Here is a 19,643-nt window from a genome sequence, read left to right as displayed (position 1 = left end):
ATAAAGCATTTTCAAAGGTTTATTTTCCAGCTCTGAATTAGTTCATTTTTAATGATTTCTTTAGCTTTTCTAAATTAATTTAAAAGAATTTCCAACCTACATTTAATATCCTGTCCTTATGGTCCCAGCTGAAATAATGTTTTAGAATGACAGATGGATGATCCCTTCAGTGAATGGTGGTGCTGAGCATTGCCCAGGTGCATGATTCACACCACAGAGCATTCTGCAGCTGGATTTGCATTTCTTCTGTGCCATGCTAGGGACACACACAGTAAACTGCCACTGACTGATGGGCAGTTTCTCTATTTTATTCTCAGGACAAGTAATAAAGCAAAAGGGAATTAATTTGCATTGCCCAAGGATTTTACTCCCTAGCTGACTTCTCCTCTCACTTGGATGCACTTACCTGTATCGAGAGGTACCAATAAAGCAAACTCTCTGGAAAAGATTCATGAATATTACAGGTTCCACAGTCAAGCTCTGCAGTAACAGATAAAGCAAAAGACACTCAAGCACAAATCTTCACTCCATACCCACTGAGACCAAAAAATATTAGGAACGCCACTTAGTAGTGTTTCTATTTTTGCTATGTACAATCTGAGGCAGTATTCAAATCAGTATTTCAAATCAGAGCTTCTTCTCAGATTCAATATAGATTTCACCTAAGTAAAAACTGAAATGTTTTTACTTGAGCTTTCTATCCACCCTTTCTAGGAAACAACTTTTATTTTCTCCAGACAAGATTTTATGTAGTTTTCAGGCCATACTTAACTTGGGTTATTATTCAATGCGTGATTTTTTTTTTTTTTTTTTTTTTTTTTTTTTTTTTTGTCTCAGGGTTGGTGTTGGAAGTTTGGAATTTTGATATTCACCTATTTCAATAAAGGGAATGGTGAAGATTTCCACCACTACTTATTCAAGTTAAGAACACTGATAGTCAAGAGACCCTGATTATAGACTCATTCAGAGTGCAAGAAATTAAGTAATAATTTATATTTTTGGTTAGGCCCTCAAATTTAAAGCCTATCTAAATTTAGTAACTTGCCTCTCTCTACTGTGTATTACTTTATTCCACATGCTTCATTCGGTTGCTAGTTACAGCTTAGCTATTTTTCACATAGAAGTATATAATTATAAAGTGACCTTCTTCCAAATGTTGCACTAAGACCTTTAAGAAGCATGTCAGAAACTATGTTCTCATCTAAAGCATTTGAGACCTGCATGAGATGTAAAAGCAATAGATTTTTGTATTTTAGAGTTAATCAGATGCTTTATATTGGTATGAAAAGGCACATAATATCAGATATATTAAAATAAACATTTAATTAATTTTCCTTTCTTTATCTTTAGTAAAGGGTCAAAATCTTCCTCCTTCTCTTGTCCCTGTGCCCACAAACCCACAGTTCCAAGGAATTCTAGAGCTTTGTGCAAGCACCATAAAAGTAGCCCTGCTGCCTGTGGAAAAAGGTATACCACACACATTTTGGAGATTTGATTTCCTCTTCTTGGATAAAGTAAGTTTTCTTGACACTCAGTAGTTTTTTTTAAATGGAAAAGGTCTTAAAAAAAAACCAGATGTTGTAGTGAGCTTCTAACAACTGATGCTACACAGCACAGCCAGAGTTAGAAAGTTTCAGTGACAACACATGCTACATCAGCTTCAGGAATCTGATGTATAGAACCCTCAATAAAAACCTTACAAGCTGTGCAACAGAAAAGCCTCAATGCTCATTTAATCTCAAGAGAATTTCTGTCACAATGGTTAACTCCACAATCACTGTCAACAAATTTACTTCTTCATATCAAAATCAAAACTCAGGCAAAGAGTAGAGTAGTAGAAAAAAAGGCCAAAACCAGAACCCTCAATGTTTTGAATAATTTCCAAGCATAAAAAAACCCACTGAAAAATAATGTCTGAATGTTTTGAACTACTCTGCTCAGAAAAGAAAATGGATGGCAGAAAATTTCTTAGGAAATTTCACTGATAAATCAAAGCATCTCCACTGCTTCCATAATCTGAAGTACATTATCACAAGTAAACCCACCTGACATACCTTCAAATAATCCAAGCAGCCACTGTTTCCTTCTAGAACTATGGACACATTAACTTGTTATTCCTGAAATATAGCCATCCTTTTTACACCACAGAATCCAGTATAGTCTCCCATCATCCTTAGCTTCAATCTTTGGGCAGCAGGTTCATCTGTAAGCTAACTGCTTTATTTTAATTCTGAGGCATTAAGATGAGTCAAGGAGGTTGGCAGGCAGTCAGTTTTTCACTGACCTGTAAGCACAACAGGAATTTTAATACCCACTTCACTCATTTAGCTGACCCAATCCTCAACAGCACCCTTACTAATTACAGTTTTAAATCCTGTAAAGGAGTTTATCCTTTATTATAATAGCCTATTACAAACACAGAGCTGTAGTGTTAAACATTTTTGGAAAACTGCCTCAGTACCAGTTTTTCAGACAGTATCTGCAGTTCTTTCATAAACATTAAAGCATTATTCTCTTCTCACAGCACATTAAGGAAGGATATAATTAACGTTGTATCAAAAGCATTGCCAAGGTCTTCAAGAGTAGTTAGCATTTTTTAAAAGAGATATGAAAAATAAAATATTCGGGATTTTTCCAGAAATTGAGATCCCTTCTTTTGCACCTCTGAGCAAGCTCTCAAGAAAGGAAAACACAGAAGAATCCCAACTGCATTTGAAAAAGCTCCTAACATGTCCAGATTAAATTAGAGAGAGATCAGAACAGAGATGTCAAGAAAACAAAAAGCATAAACAAACAGATGCAAAAACAATTTATGGACTGTCTCTCCTCTGCACAACTTAAGGGAAAAGGTACTTGTACTGTCTTCTGTATCTCACACTACAGAATGCACTGGCACACTCCATGCTGAGTTTCAGGGGCTTCTGTTTGAGCTTGAGATTCTGGGGTTGGGGTGAGAAGTGGGGGTCCATTTTTGAGATGTTCAGGAAAACTGAAATCAGCCTCCCTTTAAATTGTGATTGTTTCTCCCCAGAGCAGTCCACCAGCAAACTGGAGCTGTGAGGATGGAGCCCACAGCCCCCACTGCCATGGGAGCAGCTCTGTGCCAGGCCAGAGGCTGAGCTGAACTCAAAACAATATTCAGCCAGATGCTGTTGGCCTGCAGCAAAACCAACATTTTATTGCCATTGCTAGTCAGAAATTACAGGGTTCTTATGAGCCCATCCTTTCCAACCTCAGGAGAGCTCTGGACTTGGTCTGTCTGGAGATCAAAGAGAAGGTGCTCTTGCTGGTTTTAGTTACAGCCTAGCTTATCTCAAACCTATTGTTACAGTAACTGCAAGATATTTCTCTGATTAATGTAGCATAATAACAGTTTATTCCAGAATAAACTATTTACAACACTAGAATAACAATGTAGTATAGAGTAGCTCAGGCACAAGATGACAAAGGGCTTGAAAGTACAAGCACAGGAAATTAAAGGAGATCTCAGATACATTCAGATGATGAATAGTTAATTACTGATCCTTAAATGCATGCAAGTTTCAGAGCTGGGTAAAACCAGATATGACAAAAAAACCAAAGGATATGCGCCCAATATACATATGTATGCAGTATTTATTACTTTTGGGAAATTCAGCTGTAATGTGGAATTCCAGACACATGAAGAGGACTAAGCATGCCCTAAAAGCAGTATTAGCCCCAAGAGGGTTCTGTAAGAAGAAAAACCAGCATTATCAGTATCAGTTTCCTTCTTGAGAAATATTGCCAGGCTGTCACTTCCCTTCCATTCCTTCTTGAGGAACGCAGCACCTGTTAACCCTAGGACACAGAATTGTGGCAAATGGATGAATAAAAAAGCAGGGGGAAAGGAGGTAGATACAAAGGTTCATGGAATAATAAGTTTAACTGTATCATGACTGAGACCTTTTCTACAACACTACTCTCTCTGAAATACTAGTCCTAGGCTAATACTAACTATTTGATTAGACTATCACAACTTTAATTAGGCTAACAATAAACTCTTGGCTTTGCCTTTGCATATGAAATGTTTCTTCAGGCCACAAGCAGCACAAGATGCAATGCAGGAATTCATGCAGCCAGAGGGAGAGTGTACCAGAAGGAATTATTTCAAAAGGGGAAATCCTGAGTTCCAGCTTCTATTTCAAAGCCTCCTCATAAATTTCTAGTTAAACAGTCAAATAAAAGACATCATTTCATAAGCAGTTGCATCACTGGTAATAAATGCTTTAATTTCAAGGTTTTTCTGCATATGAATGAGGTATCTAAAAGTAGTTAAAATCACATACAAAGGGTTGTATTTTTATTACTCATGAACGAGTACGCAAACTGCTTATTAGTACCAAAATTAAACTGACTTAACATTTATCTCTAAATGAAAATCTGATAGCAGCTGTGCAGTAACGAATCTTATGAATAAACTGAAGTTGATTTACTCTCTAGTCATGTACAGTACCCATTTTGGAGATACACTTAAGAATCTCTTGATTTTCTTATCCTGCTAAAATGTTCTCGGAAAACCAGTGACTTGCTGATCTTTGAAAAAAGTGGAAGTTGGTAGAAATACTGTCCTTGAAACAATGCATGGGGTTTTGCAGAAACACCTGGCAACATTGTTCTGTCTTTAGAGAAGCTTTCTTACTGTTCTGGAGAGAATAGTGATTAGCATACATATGAGTATGGGCTGACATCATCATTTATGCTATCAAGTACAAAAATGAAACACAAGCATGATGAGCAATAATTTTATATTTACTTTAGAGCAGTCACTACCTGATTATTCAAAACAGTATTCAGGTTAGTGGATTTTGGGGGTTTTTTGCAGAGTAGTAGAGCTAATGGGTTTCTGTTTTCACAACCACATCAATTTTCTCTGCAAGGAAGTGTTGTTCAAGCAGCTCAGCTTCTGTTTATCCAGTTACTCAGTCACTTAAGCATCCCTTCAGATCAAATAGCACTGCACAATGAAAGTGAATTCAAAATGATTGCCAGATGTCAAGATACTTCAAGATGTGCAAAGATAGGACAGTAAAATATACACAGACCAGTGCTTTCATTAGCATACACAGGCACTGCATGGTTTTTCCATATATATTTCAATAATGGAACCATAAACAAAAGTAAGGTAGTCCTATGTAAGGAGATCAACTTAGGAAAGGCAATACGTCTGGAAGATTTACAATAGTAATACTGGATAATATATTTGCTGATCTATGCCTTTTTACATGCCTGCACATCTGTGGTAGACTTGTTTTGTGCACCCTTAGAACATCACCCATCCAAAGCAGGACCTAGTTATCCACAGAATAACTACCACCGAGTCTGCCAGTTCAGACCACAGAATTAGCACCCACTTACAAGCATAAACTTGTAAAGTTTCATTGAATTTCAGGAGACACTTGAGGTGTCTTCAGTGAGAATTCTACAGTTAAGGATTCCTGATCAGAGACAGTGGAGATCCTTTCACTTATCTGTTCTCTAAATAAGATGCAAGTGTTCTGCAATGCAGCTATCAATGAAGGAAGCAGTGCTCTGTCCTCTTCCCCCACAGATATTAAATGCAAATTTAGGACAGGCTGAAGAATTTTGACAGACGTGCAATGCCAACCTTAGATATTGTGTATTACAGAAGGATTCATAAATCTTTGCTCAAGATAATTGCATTATTTATATCAAGAACTAGATTACTCTGTGCTATATCTTATATTCGTGGAATAGAAGGTTGTGAAAAATCTATACAAATGGAATTTTATTAACCCTTTTTATTTCAACTGTCATTATAAAGGATGTCTACCTGACTAGCACAGCCAAAATTGTATTTACTATCTGCAAATATACATAATCTAATAAACCACATAAAATGAAACAATCAAACATCATTAGAATTTGCAGTTAACAAAGTAACTGCTAAGCTTAATTTGAATGTCTGGAAACCACTGCACATTCTCCAGAAGTAACAGCCATTAAGTAGGAGAGGCAACCTGTAATTTTAGTAACATGAAAATTTATGTACAATGCTCTTCTGCAACAAAAGCTCTGGAAAGAAGAATAAGAAAAAGGGAAAGCTGTAAAAGAAAACAGTTAATAGAGGGGAAAAATATCAGGAAGTACAGCACTGAAGAAATAATAAGCCCAGGGAAGTACAGGCAAAACATATAGCTGCTAAAATGTGGTTGAAAAAAATTGTCAGGGACATTGAGCAGTTATAATAATGGAATACTTCATCCTTTGAGATCTACAAGAAAATGTCAAAATTGCATTTTTCCCTTTTTCTATGGAGTCACAGTAAAACAATGACGTAATTAAACAAGGCAAGGAAAGAACACTGAAAATATCACTGAGGTATCTGTTTCACTATCATATAATTTCAATAATTCATGGACAAGTTAATTTAAGTATTTTAGAGATGTTATAATCAGCCAACTATTCACTAGCAAGTCACTACACCCCTGCTGTCACACCTGAGTTAGCAGTAATTTACCAGCAGATAAGTAATGATCTAACACTTTAAGTCACAGTACCAATGTTATGATATTTCAGTAAAACTGAGACCTGGCTTTTAGTCTTTTCTGTGACACATCTCATGGGGAGACACATGGTAATTGTACTCAGTGTGGTTACGTCTCCATTGCAACTGACCAAAAGACCCAGTTTTGACAACATCTTCAATCCTTCAATCCACATGGATCTTCTTTAGGTTTTGTTTATTCTATAGTGGCTGCTGGCAACAAAATACTGTACATTGGTCAGCTTCTGAGTTTTTGTTTGAATGGTTTTTTAAAGGCCTACTTAAACTAGCACAAGACTGAATCCTTTATCATGTTATTTAAATTTCTGACATTCTCTATCAGAGATCTGAAGTTCTTTTTAACTCCTCAAGCCACCCTCCCATGTCTCACAAGGAGATGAGTAAAGCATCTAGTTTCATGAGTAAGCACATAGCTAAAGCCAAGAAATTTAAGCAATTGCTCATCTCTGCAGTGTGTTGATAACATAACTGAAGCAGGCACTGCACCTCTGCAAATGGAGGCTGGGAAGGATCAGCTGCTAAGGTCAGGCTACAGATAAAGCCACCATTACCAAAAACCATAGTTACTGCATTAGAAAGACAAATTTAGAAGTGAAATTCTGAAGTAGTGATACTTGCAAGGTCAAAAGAAGTAGAATTTAGCCAATACCTGCATATAAACCAAACGTCAAAGCATATATTAGCTGCTATATTTGCTATCCCATTCCCTGTCTTAGAATCCCAAATAGGGGACTTTGCAAAGCAGAGCCTGCACTCCCAGCAAAAGCCTGTCTCTGCTATTGCCTTAGCATTTATCTTCACCATAATTCAGAGTAGTTAACAGGACAGTTTGACAGATCATTTGGACTGAAGCAGCTGAGCAGATAAACCTGTTCTGGAAAATGGAAACTTTCTTTTTGCATTGTCTAATTAGAAGCAATAGGAAAGACATGGAACATGTTCTCACCAACTGAAGCAACATTCTATTAAGCATTTAGGTTAAAGTACATAGGCATGCTTCCTTTGGAAACTGGATCTAGTGTAAATGCTGGGAAGAAAGCTGGATGCAGTATCATGGCTAGCTTTTCTAACAAAATAAACAGGATATGAATATTATAAGTTTTGCACAGTAATGTTATTTAAAAAAGTAAAAGCCTTCCTTGCTGAAAAGTCATATCCTACTAACAGAATAGAGAAGTGAATAATTGGCAAGAACAGCTCTGTATAACTGCTCTTGAACTAATTACATCAGATCTAAAGTTCCAAAGTAGCATAACTCATGCTTATAAAGTTAATAATGTTAATAATTTCTGTTACACAGTTTTAGTTAAAATGTCTAAGGATATTAAAAATACAGATTTAGATATCAGGTAAGATATGAAAAAGTTCAGCACTTGCAAAGTCTGATCTGAGATTAAGAGCTGCAGTGCCATTACTATGTGCTGTTTTTCAAACATCTACTATGAGCTTCCTCCAGTCATTACAGCAACATACCAGGTCACATATATTGTCCTTTAAAAACTGTCCATTTCAGCACAGCTGTAGACCTCAAAGGGATGAGTATTTTAAACTGATGCCACTATTTGAGAAATCCTAGGTGTTTGCATTATTTTCATTCTCATTTTACTATGCAAGGAATTATTGGAAAGATAAAAAGCCTTTAAAGCGATTCACCTCTAGAAATGGATAGATTTGCCTCTGCCAACTTAATCCTTTGAAAGAATAAATAAAAGAAGTTGGTGGTTTTTCCTGAACCTATCCTGTAGCAGTCACCAAAGCAATTGTCAAGGTGCAGCAGGGGAGCAATTGCACACCAGCATGGCCAGCAGGGCAGGGCTCTTACAGCCAAAGCAGCAGCCAGGCAAGGCAGCAGGGCAGAGCCAACAGCCCAGACCACCAGGAAAATGCAGCATGGTAACGGGTCCAAGGTCAGAGCAAGAAATTGCTCTGCGTGTGAGGGTCAGGCCAACACCAGGACATCAGCCCCAGGGCTCAAGGCATTGCTGAACCCTGCAGGAGCCACAGCAGGCAGGGCACAGGCAGGGCACAGGCAGGGCACAGGGCACAGGGCACAGGCAGGGCACAGGCAGGGCACAGGGCACAGGGCACAGGGCACAGGGCACAAGCAGGCACAGGCAGGCACAGGCAGGGCACAGGGCACAGGGCACAGGGCACAGGGCACAGGCAGGCTCAGGGCACAGGGCACAGGGCACAGGGCACAGGCAGGCTCAGGGCACAGGCAGGGCACAGGCAGGGCACAGGGCACAAGCAGGCACAGGCAGGCACAGGCAGGGCACAGGCAGGGCACAGGGCACAAGCAGGCACAGGCAGGGCACAGGCAGGGCACAGGCAGGGCACAGGGCACAGGGCACAGGGCACAGGGCACAGGGCACAAGCAGGCACAGGCAGGCACAGGCAGGACCACGCTGGAGCTCCCACCAGCCCGAGCAGGAAATGAGCTGAAGGCTGAGTTTATTTTAAATAGAGCCTGGGCCCGTGGGCCGGGGTCAAGGCTTCAGCAGAAGCTGCTCAGGGCCATCAGGGCTTCAGAACATTGACAACAACAGTCAAAGCAGCAATCCTAGAACCTGCATTTTCCTTCCTCTTTTCTGGTTTACTTATTTTTCTTTAAAGACTGCCTGCTTTCTAAAATAAGACAAAGACAAGGATCTCATTTTGCCTTTGATATAGCAGCTATGGCATATTCTGGTGTGTCAGTTTGTTCTGAGTCATCTCCACTTAAGTTTATCCTGGATATTGTTTGCTTGCTCCACTTTGCACTGTATTTGCCTATAATTTACTCTCTCCTCATCTATCAAAATCTATTAACCTTTCCTGGTCTTCCAATTTCCCCTCCACATATTTTTGTCCATCGCTGTTGTTGCCTACAGCTACATTCGATCACTTTCTGCCCTAAATGTTCTTTGCCATGATCTATCTTTCTTTTCTTACCCTAGTCTCTCATATATGCTAAATAGGAATATGAACTTCTTAATACACAGATGAAATACACTTTGGGTTTGTCTCTTAAAAATAGCCTTCTTCAGGGGCACTTTTAATAATACCCCAAGAGCAACCTGCTGATTCTTAGTTCTGAATACCAATTCAGATGCTAAATGATGCAGTAGGTGGATTTTTTTTCCCCAGTATTTAAAATAACCAATTGTTAACACAAGTTAGTTTCTTCCCACTTCCAAGTCTGAGATACATTATTGTATATTTCAAGAAACTAAAGACGTTGCTAAATAATAAAGTGAATTCACATTTCACATTCTCTTAAACTTACTGTTCAAGTGGTTTTGAATGCCCCAGTGTTATCTCAGCATTCAACAGACATACTTGGCGACTATCTCATCTAATAGCATGAGTTTGAATGGGCTGAAATTATACCTTGAGGCAGACCCCAAAGCTTTGCTATGAACAGCAAGTGTTTTTCTAAGAAAGGGAAACTTCTTTTCAAATATGAACAATCACAGGTAGTAGCCTTTGTATCTCTTCTGAATGAACAAATTTAAATCACTAAATGCAGAAAGCATTCACATTAAAACAAATTTTAATGTGCAGTGGTAATTTATCTAAGGCAATTGAAAAGGTTTTTCTTCCTGAGCTGTTCTACAGCTCAGAGATTAGAAGTCAAGATTTCTATTTCCATTTTGCTTCCATCTTTCTCTTGAAAATGTAAGTGAAAGAGCACACAGTGTAAGCTAATAGCCACAGCATACAGTGGTCTCAACTCAAAACAACAGCTTGAAAGTGAAGATATAGGCACTTATGATCCCACCCATATACCCATTTTCTGGATTGTTCCGCAGTATTTCCCAAGAAATAGGAAATACTATTTTTTTATGAGCCATCACATGTAAGTTGCCCTATTAACCCCCTGTCCACAACAGCAATGTCTGCCTTGGTGACCACAGAGCTGGGAGCCATTGAGCCCCTGGCAGGATGGTTCAGAGCCTTTGCACAGACCATTGGAGACCCACAGGCTCTCCAATGCCAGCAGCTCTGGTATGAGGGTTCTCTCTGTGTGAACAGGCCAACCATGCAAATCTGACTCAAGGATAGCTTTCTAATGGAAATTGCCTGGTATTTCTCTAGCAGATCAAAGTTTTTTGATGTAGGTGTTAGTGGGAGATGAGAAATTTCATCAAACAGTCATGGTACTTTCTCAGTCTTTAAAAAGAGGCGTAAGTCCTTCTATCAGCATTTTGATTACCAATTTATATAAAACCATACTGCTTCTTTTTAATACATCTCAACTTTTAAAGGTTTTTTCTTAAAGAGCATTTAAAACACTTGTACTATTTAGTGTCCTTAGAAGGGAGTGGAAAATATATATAAATCAAAAAGCAGTCAAAAAACAAAATCATTGTTCCATTGTACAAAAAATATACAAATCAGCATAAGTCCTGGGGGCCATGCTCATAACAATTTCCCTGCTTCCCCAGAGCCAAAAATCACATCTCTCCTGCAAGAGTACAATAGTATATTTATTAACATTTACCTGAAGGCACGTGACACATGCACAGTGATTCTACTTTTCCTACACAAGGTAAGATGGACTGGCATCTCCACATCCTACAACTTCTGGCATAAATGTCTAGTCAAGAAGAAAAGATGCAGGATCTAAGCTAGGAACAATAAAACACCTTGAACACAACAAACACAGATACAATGCTAAACCTGTTTCAACACAGATGATGCAGTGCCAAGTTATCCATTCTAGAATCACATGTTGCCTTTTTTCCATCATGCAAGGCTCAGCCTTGAGATGTCAGAAATTCATTACCTATCAAATTGCACAACTTCAAAGTAAATAAGTCAAACAGGAACAAGCAGGCAGCTAAATCACATTTCTCCTTCAAAGGCCACAATGACTTTTCTGGAGCATCAAGCAGTCCCATCTAATAATGCTGTGTGACACTACTGCCTTGAGATTTGATTTAACAGTAATTCATGGATTTTGCTCACATTTTTAAAAGATCTTTTCACTTGCTTGACAAAGACCAGCCATAGTCAAGCCCAGATACATTTTTAATTGCACCCTACAAATAGTTTACTCTCACTCAGAGCTACAATTCTGTTAACACCTTTTCTTCTCTGGTTTTATGCTGTCTCTGGAATTAGTCTGAATGTATGGTGAACTCTGCTAACACAGAGCCAGACACTTAGCATTTTAAGGGTTTTTTCTGCCTTGTTAGCAAATTCATCAGTACAACACACCATCCAACTGACTTCAGAACTGATGACAAAATCAGGAAGAGAACATAACCAAGTTTTTATCTAGTTGGGAGGCAGGGGAAGAGAATTACCACTCCTTCCTTCCTAGCAGCAGCAGCAAGCCATTAGATCAGCTTAGCCATTCATGCATTCCCAAAACAACCATGATAAGGTATGTCAGCATTACCACAGCCTGAATCATCAGCCTGTCCATCACATGTGTGCTGGCTCTACACCGACCCAAGAAACCTGACTTAGAAAAAACAAAAAGTACAGTGCACATCCTGTTAGTCAGCTCCCCAGATGAGCTCTGCATGATAATATCACATGGATATGAGTGCCCTGGAAAGAGACCATGAGTCTGCGTCATGTAAAGGGAAGGGAAAGGTGGAACCATGGCAGTGTTGACTTGAGTTGGTTTAAACTGTTGTGTAACAACACGTAGAACTACTTATTTAGCAGCTTAAAGTGATTATAAAAGAAATATGTGAATGAATGGTATTCTGTCAGGCTGGATGCATACACAAAAATTCCACAGAATCTCAATACAAACGTAGGTACCCTCAGGCTTGATGCTTAATGTTACCTAACCCTTGGTATTAAGGACAAGCCACAGTGTGCTTTCTACATGAGACAAAAACCTTTCAGATCAGGCCTTTATTTCAAAAAATGTGTGTCATTCGCTGCTGTTTTCCTAACCAGAAGCCCCAAGTTCTAAGTGGCTTCTAAGTGGCTGTCAGATATTTTTGCCAAAGGAAGCAAGTTAATGACTGAAAGATTAGATGACTCAGAGGAAACAGGTACAACAATAAATTAAATATGTGAAAGCATGAGAAAATGATGAGAGGGTCAGAAGTTCTTCAGCCTTAAGCACTTCTAACAGTGTTAGGCTTCCCCAAGGAAGTGGGCCATAAAAATCTAAAATAGAGGCCACAAGACTCAAATTCTCATTGGCACTGATCATGTAAACAAAAACAACTCAAAGACTTACCTTGTGCCCAGCCTGCCAGCATCCTCATGAGCCCACATGTTAAAGCAAGACATTGTGCCAGTGTCATGTCATTAATAATGCTGCCACATCCCAGCAGTTGTCACCTCCACTGCATAGACTACTGACCCTCCAATTGAAGATGGTCAAAAGAACCCCAGACTTCTTAATTTAGAAGACTTTTACTTATTATTTTCTAAAGTATATGGAAAAAGTATAGCTATTTTGAAATCCATGCACATGAGTAACATGTCTTTACCACTTGCTGGTCCTTGCAAAATAAAGGCAAACATACTCTCTTCTCATCTGCTTCTATCACCACACTAACAGATGTTGAAGGAAGACAAAACAAAGGAGCAAAACATATGGAAAAGCTTGGAAGCTTACTCCCTGGAAAATGATAGATCTGTGGAGACACGTTTACCTTGGAGCATGCCAGCATCCACTGCTGGTATAACAACAACTCTCAGGGCTGCTGTTTGGAAAAGATGTATGAAAAGGAATTTAAATGTGCTGACAAAAATGAAGACAATAACTTTTGATATTACAGCCTATGAGCATTCAAACAGAACATAAAGAGTAAAAATTATACAGAGAGAATATAACTTACCTTTGTAAACTGACACAGTAGCACCAAGAGGCACTTGTAGCATTTTTCGTTAGTATTCTCAGCACTCATGCAGTGCATGGTGCAGTTCATTACTGCAGTCCAGGGAAGGCCAACAAAAACACAATGAACTCTCAGTGATTTTCATCCTGAGATCCCAAGTCTGTAATCCAGAGAGTGCTGACTTTAAGGCATAGTTAATTCTGGCTACGCAATTACAGAAGTCCACCTTCTGTAGTATTTTGGCTCCTGGCATTAAAGCCAAACACAGACTTTTACTTCAATAGGTCAGAGAAGGTATTTGTTTTCATCTCTCGTAAGTACAAGAGAATGAATGTATGTGTCCAGAACACTGTAATGTAGGTACCCAGTAAAATGCCTTTTTTCAGGAAAATGTGGCTAATTAATCTGATTGCAGACATCACAGTTACTGAGTTCACAAGAAAACTCTGTTCTTTAGGGATGACACCAATTTTCAATGTTCTATCCTAGATGCATTTAAGTGTAAACTAGAATGAATAGCTACCATTTGCTGAACTTGTTTCCATCCTTGTATGTCAGTTTGCAGGCTCTAAGTTGGGCAACTCCCTGGGGGAATCCCCTGGCAGGGGAGACCCTCCTGGAGCAGTTCTGAGTCAGGAACCAGAGATGCACAGGACTTTTTCGGTCTTCAGCTTCTGTTTACTGTTATCAAAACTTCATCACACTGTCTGCACCAGACTTTGCATGCAGGAAAAACAGCACAAAAATGGCTCATAATCTCTTGTTACAAGGCCTTTTAAGTCTAATAAAAACTAAGCTACCCAATAAAGAAGTGACACCTAAATTATTTTGCCTTCTAACCCAACAACTGACCACTAAAGACCCACAATGCAGATTTTTCTACCCAATTACAAGATACCACCTAAACCCAAGAAGCAGAAGGAAGTAAAATGAACTCGAGGCAACACCCTGTACCCTCCCTCTTGAACCCATCTATAATATACTAAAAATCCTAAAACCTAAATTTCTCACCCATGTGACATACTACTATCTACAATCTCTACAATCTATTTCACACTTGTGTGGTTTCTAGCTTACCTTGAGGCTTTGGAAGTTTTCTCCATGAATGAGGGTCAAAGTCAGTGTTCCCCTGGGAGTCAGGACACTCCAGAGCAGTCAGAGAAATATTCCCTCTGCCCTGGGTTTCAACACTTGTACAAAGATTCGAGCTGAAGATTAAAGGCAATTGTCAAATACTGTGCTTACTCAATTAACTAATCTGGTTTTGGTGGGGGTTTTTTTAAACAGCAGTGGGATCCAAGAGTCACTTTGCATTTAAATTTACAGTTTCAATTTAGTGGGATAACTGCTGATGTTTAGCTAGATCTGACTGCTGTCTGCAGCTAGTATGAGGAAAAAGAAGCATATACAGCAGTTGCAGACTACATCCAAAATTGTATAATTGATAACTGATACTTCTGGAAATATAGTTCATGTAGAAGTTCATATTTTAACAGGATAATGGTGCATCTAATGTTCAAGACAGAAATTATAATAAATATCAAATCATTAAGGATTTTAATGTGCTAAAGCAGATAATGTGTACTACAGAAAATCTGAAGAACATGCTGGAGAGCTCCACAAACTATTTATATTCATTTGTAAATGTTTCTTGGAAAAAATGGGTGAAATTCCAGATTATGTCCAGAAGGAAAGCAGAAGGAAGCTTAGTGTTGAGTCTTTATGAAAGACAATAAATAGGACTGTCCAGGAAATCCTACGTCATTTGGCCTCAAAGTGATGATCAAGCAAGCAAATTACGGAAGGTAATCAATAAACACAAAAATAAAACATCTAAGCAAAATTATGCTGCTTAGCGCCATTTCAAGGAAGGCTACTTAACATGACCATTAACTTTGTGACGATATATGCTTTCCAAATTTTTAAAACAAAATCCACACCCTACAAATTTATGTAGGCTATTCAATTATTGATTATTAAAAATAATTATTTCCACTTTTAATCTGGCTAATCTATTTTTTTAAAATTAGTTTTCCATTTGATCTCTTTGTGCTACTCCAGACTCATCATATAAATTAAAACAAAAAAGTTAAGAGTTGGTAGATAACAGCTAAATGACTTATCAACATTCTGCCACCACCTCTCAGCTTATTTCCATTTCATTTTTCACCTCTCAGTTTATTTTATGACATTTTGTGCCTGTTAAAAACCAACAAAACTAATTCTGAGACATTTGCCAGGCAAAAGCCTCATGTGAAGTGCTGTACTGCACTACTTTGCAATTCAAGTTCTACTCTTCCAATTCATGTTTAAAATTTATTTTCTTTCTCCATTTTACTTGCTTCAAAAGGTAAGAAGGAAGAAAAAAATCAAATCACTTTCTTATCAAAAACTCATACTACACTGAGCAGGACTTTTGTAGCTCATGCAATTTGTCACTGTTAAGGAGAACAGCTGCATACTTTCTTTTTATTGATATTGCAAATGTCTCCTGACTTAAAGCAAGACTATATTGTCAAATAAACCTTCATATATCATCTTATATCTGCCAGCTCTTTATGCAGAAAGTATATTTTTACATTTTGGGTGGATTCAAAATTTATTAGTCATATTTAAGCATGACAGCTAAAAACAGAGGAGCATATACTCTCTCAGAGACATGTGGAGCTGAGGGGAAGAAAGGTTCTCAGATTTTCTGCATGAAAGGCTTTTATTTTCCCTTGGTTATTTATTGCTTTTATCTTAGGGAAACAAGTTTTTTTCCAGCATTTTGCACAGTTTTGTGGGGTTTTAAAATCTTTTGGACAATTACAAGATTTAGCATAATGCACCTGCTAGTTCATTCATGACTGGTAGGAATCATCTTTTGCTGTGAATAGTTTCAAAACTAGTGTTTCCTATACTAAAGAATATATTTATTTTATTTGCATTCCTTTTGAGATGTTTTTCAGTAAAATAAGAGATGACTCCTTTCACACCCTGCTTACAGCCTTTGAAGAAAAATCTTGTATCCAGACCATGCAGCAATTGCACCACCTCATGGACCTATCAATGGAATCCCAGTTATCCTGCAGAATTTCAAAACAGCAGGTCAGAACTTAGCTCCAATTATCAGCCTGATGAACCATGGCTTCATCATATTTTTGAGTTAAACTCAACTTGGGAACAGAAGTGTATGTACAGAACAGCATGGAGTAGATGCTGCTTATATTCTTGATGACCTGCTGGTCATTCCAGTTGGTAATTGTCTGACACAAAGGTGAAGCACAGCATACACAATCTGACACATTTTTAATACGGATTTGGAAAATGTTTAGAACTGTCTGTTACTACTGTTGGAAAACTAATTTTCTTTGTTTCAGGATTTTTTTTCAGCATAGGCAAACTACAGTGACATTTGGGAAATGCATTCAATTTTATTTAAAATGTTTTTTCCAGTAAATTTATGTACTAAGATTTTTTCTTGTTATTGTTTCTATTTTTCTCTATGGATCAGGGGAGACCATTATAAATATGTCAGAATTCCAAACCAAACTGCTGGTTTTGGGGCCCCTGAGGATCATTCCAACTTCATAAAAATTACTTTAAACCCCAACTTCAGGACCTTGCTTTAAAATGGGCCAGAGCTGAAATTTTCACTACAAAAATGGTGAGAACTTTTGGATTTGGTCCTTTAAGAAGGGTAGCACTGACTCACTCATTAATTGATAACCTACATCTACATTTTTATCTATGCTTGCTTTTGCTTCCTCTTTCACATTGTGCGACTTTCTGAACTGACTGAAAACTGACAATCATCTGCTTCCTGACTAATGCGGATTCAAAACTCTCTGGCACTTTTACTGCAATCATTAAAACTCTGGGCTAGAGAGGTCATATTAAAAAAAAAAAAAAGAAAGAAAAGGATCCCCTGTATTTTAAAAGACCTCTCTAAAAAAAGAGCAAACAAAAAATGTTTGGCTAATCTAATGGCAATCAAAAGCCAATCTATAGCAGCAAAGGAGGCAAGACGAAGTGGATGAGTGGCAAACAAATTTCTCTAATAAAATGTTCAATAGGACTCATAATTTAATGAGACATTCTCAGCCTGTTAAATGCCACCTCTTGCCCAGAAGATGGAGCATTATGCTAAAATATTACAAATCAAAATGCTTAAGTGACTTACCCGAAGTAAAACATTATCCCAACAGACCTTTGGCAGTTTCACTTCTGCTGAAGTGAGTGCACCTGTAGAACAAACACAACACCTCAGTGCTCTGGGAGAAAAGAAGAGGCCTGAAAGTGCTCAATCCACTGTCACACTTCATCCTTCCAGCCAATTTCTGCCACTGTGGAGTGGGCAGAGTGCTGGGCCAAACTTCTTTTCTGGCTCTTCCTACAGCTGTCCCAGCAAATGCTGCCCACTTCCAGGGATCTGATCACTCTAGCAGGTAGTGAAGCGCCTCCAGTGAGAACCCAAAGCACTCCTATCACCCCTCCAGAGCTTCTGGGGACAGACTCACACCACAATGGTCTTAGCAGGCATCAAAACTCATTTGGAGCAGAGCTTCTGGTTTTCTTTCCTTTGAAAGGCATCTAATATATACAAGCAATCAGTGCTTTAAGAACTGACCCTACATGAACAAAATTGAAATAATCAGGGCACTCCTTGCAAATCTGCACTACTACTCTCAACTTAATTGCTAAGGGAAGAAAAGTCTGACCTCAGGTCAGGACACAGAGGAGACACAAGTGCTTTTACCTCCCTCCAGATGACAGAGACGAGGAAATGACCATGCAAAGATGAGAAGTCAACCCAACTTCTACTGATACATGGCTTATAAAATCTGTTTTTTTAAAAACTCTTTAAAACATCCATTTAAATAATGTTGTTTAATGGCCACTGAGGAAAGGTACACGAGATTTTACACTGTAAATAGACCTGCACCTTCCACGGCCAAAGCTGAGCCACTTTTTAAACTGTATGGAAAGTTCAACTTTTTAAAGACCTTGCCAAGGGAAAGGAGCAGTGACAAGCTGGGCTTTGACGGAGGCTCCTCCTTGGCCACCAGGAGGCTCCACGGGAACGGGATTGGGACAGTAAAAGTTTGTTGGGTTTTTTTTTTTTTGTTTTGGTATGGTTTGGTTTTGGTTTTTTGGGGGGTTTTTTGTTTGTTTGTTTTTTGGGTTTTTTTTTCTATAGACGTGAGGCACACCAGGAGACACCACCGTCATAAATCGATACACAGAAACCTCTAACCCCAAAACCTTTTCCAGCCGTCCTTCCCCTTCTATCTTCTTTTTTCTCTGCTTTGTCTTTTCCTTCCTTTTCCTCTCTCCCCCTCCAAATCTGTCAGGCCTAAAAATGTATAAAAACATTATTTGATGAAAGGATTTAAACTTTTACCCTGAGAGCTTTTAGGCTTTTAATTTCCAAAGCATATTTAAGTCTTCAATACTGATACTTTAAACTTAAGATTTTTATGCTAAAAAGAAAACAAAAATGTCTAAAGTAATATTTTAAAAACCTCTCAATATGGCACATTTTTTACTTCTTGCTGATAATATACAAAGAAAATTGAGTCAGTGAATCAGTGCACACATCATATTCCTACACCTTCCTTTGTAACAATATTTGCCTGCTTGGTTTAAATGAAGTTTTCTGAACTTCAGCATTTATGACAGTACCCAAGCTTCGTTAGAAAGTTTCACTTTTGCAGGTTTTTGAAGAGAAATGGAACAAAAGCTTTCTTCTCAAACAGCAGCAGTAAAACATACCAAGACCTGCACCATATGATATAGTTTGGGTGTCACTGGCATTGTTTCATACTTGCTGACATTTATCACAGCAGTTTAATTTCATTAAGGCACCTGCAGTTTTACTCACCTGTGCAATGTAAACCTGTCTTAAAAACTTTTAAGTAACTAAGTACACGCACAGCTTTTTGACATTTTGGCTAAAATTTTTTGGAAGGATTAAAAAGAACACTTTCCTTTAGAAATTCAGTTAGTGCAGTAGTGATCCAAGATAAACAAATACCCTCTGAGTGCAATGGGAATTTCCTCAGCCCTCCTTTTGATAGCACAAGGTAAGTTAGTACTGCCAGTGTGTCAGGAGGGTTTTCTACCTTGGGCAAACCCAACTGGACTGACAGAAACCAAAGGTGAACAAGATGCTGAATATGAATTCATGAATGTCAGGAAGTCTGCACCAGTGCTCTTAGTTTGGAAACTGTACAGACAACAGCAATTCAGCTTCTAGATGTAAATGAAGATTTCTAGATTTAAATGAAGTTAAATTAGTATGACTATAAAGTAGT

This window comes from Lonchura striata, chromosome 14 (assembly GCF_050655825.1).
Source record: "Lonchura striata isolate lonStrDom1 chromosome 14, ASM5065582v1, whole genome shotgun sequence".
Lineage (NCBI taxonomy): Eukaryota > Metazoa > Chordata > Aves > Passeriformes > Estrildidae > Lonchura > Lonchura striata.
The sequence above is the reverse complement of the archived record's forward strand: the minus strand, read 5'-3'. Positions refer to the sequence as shown.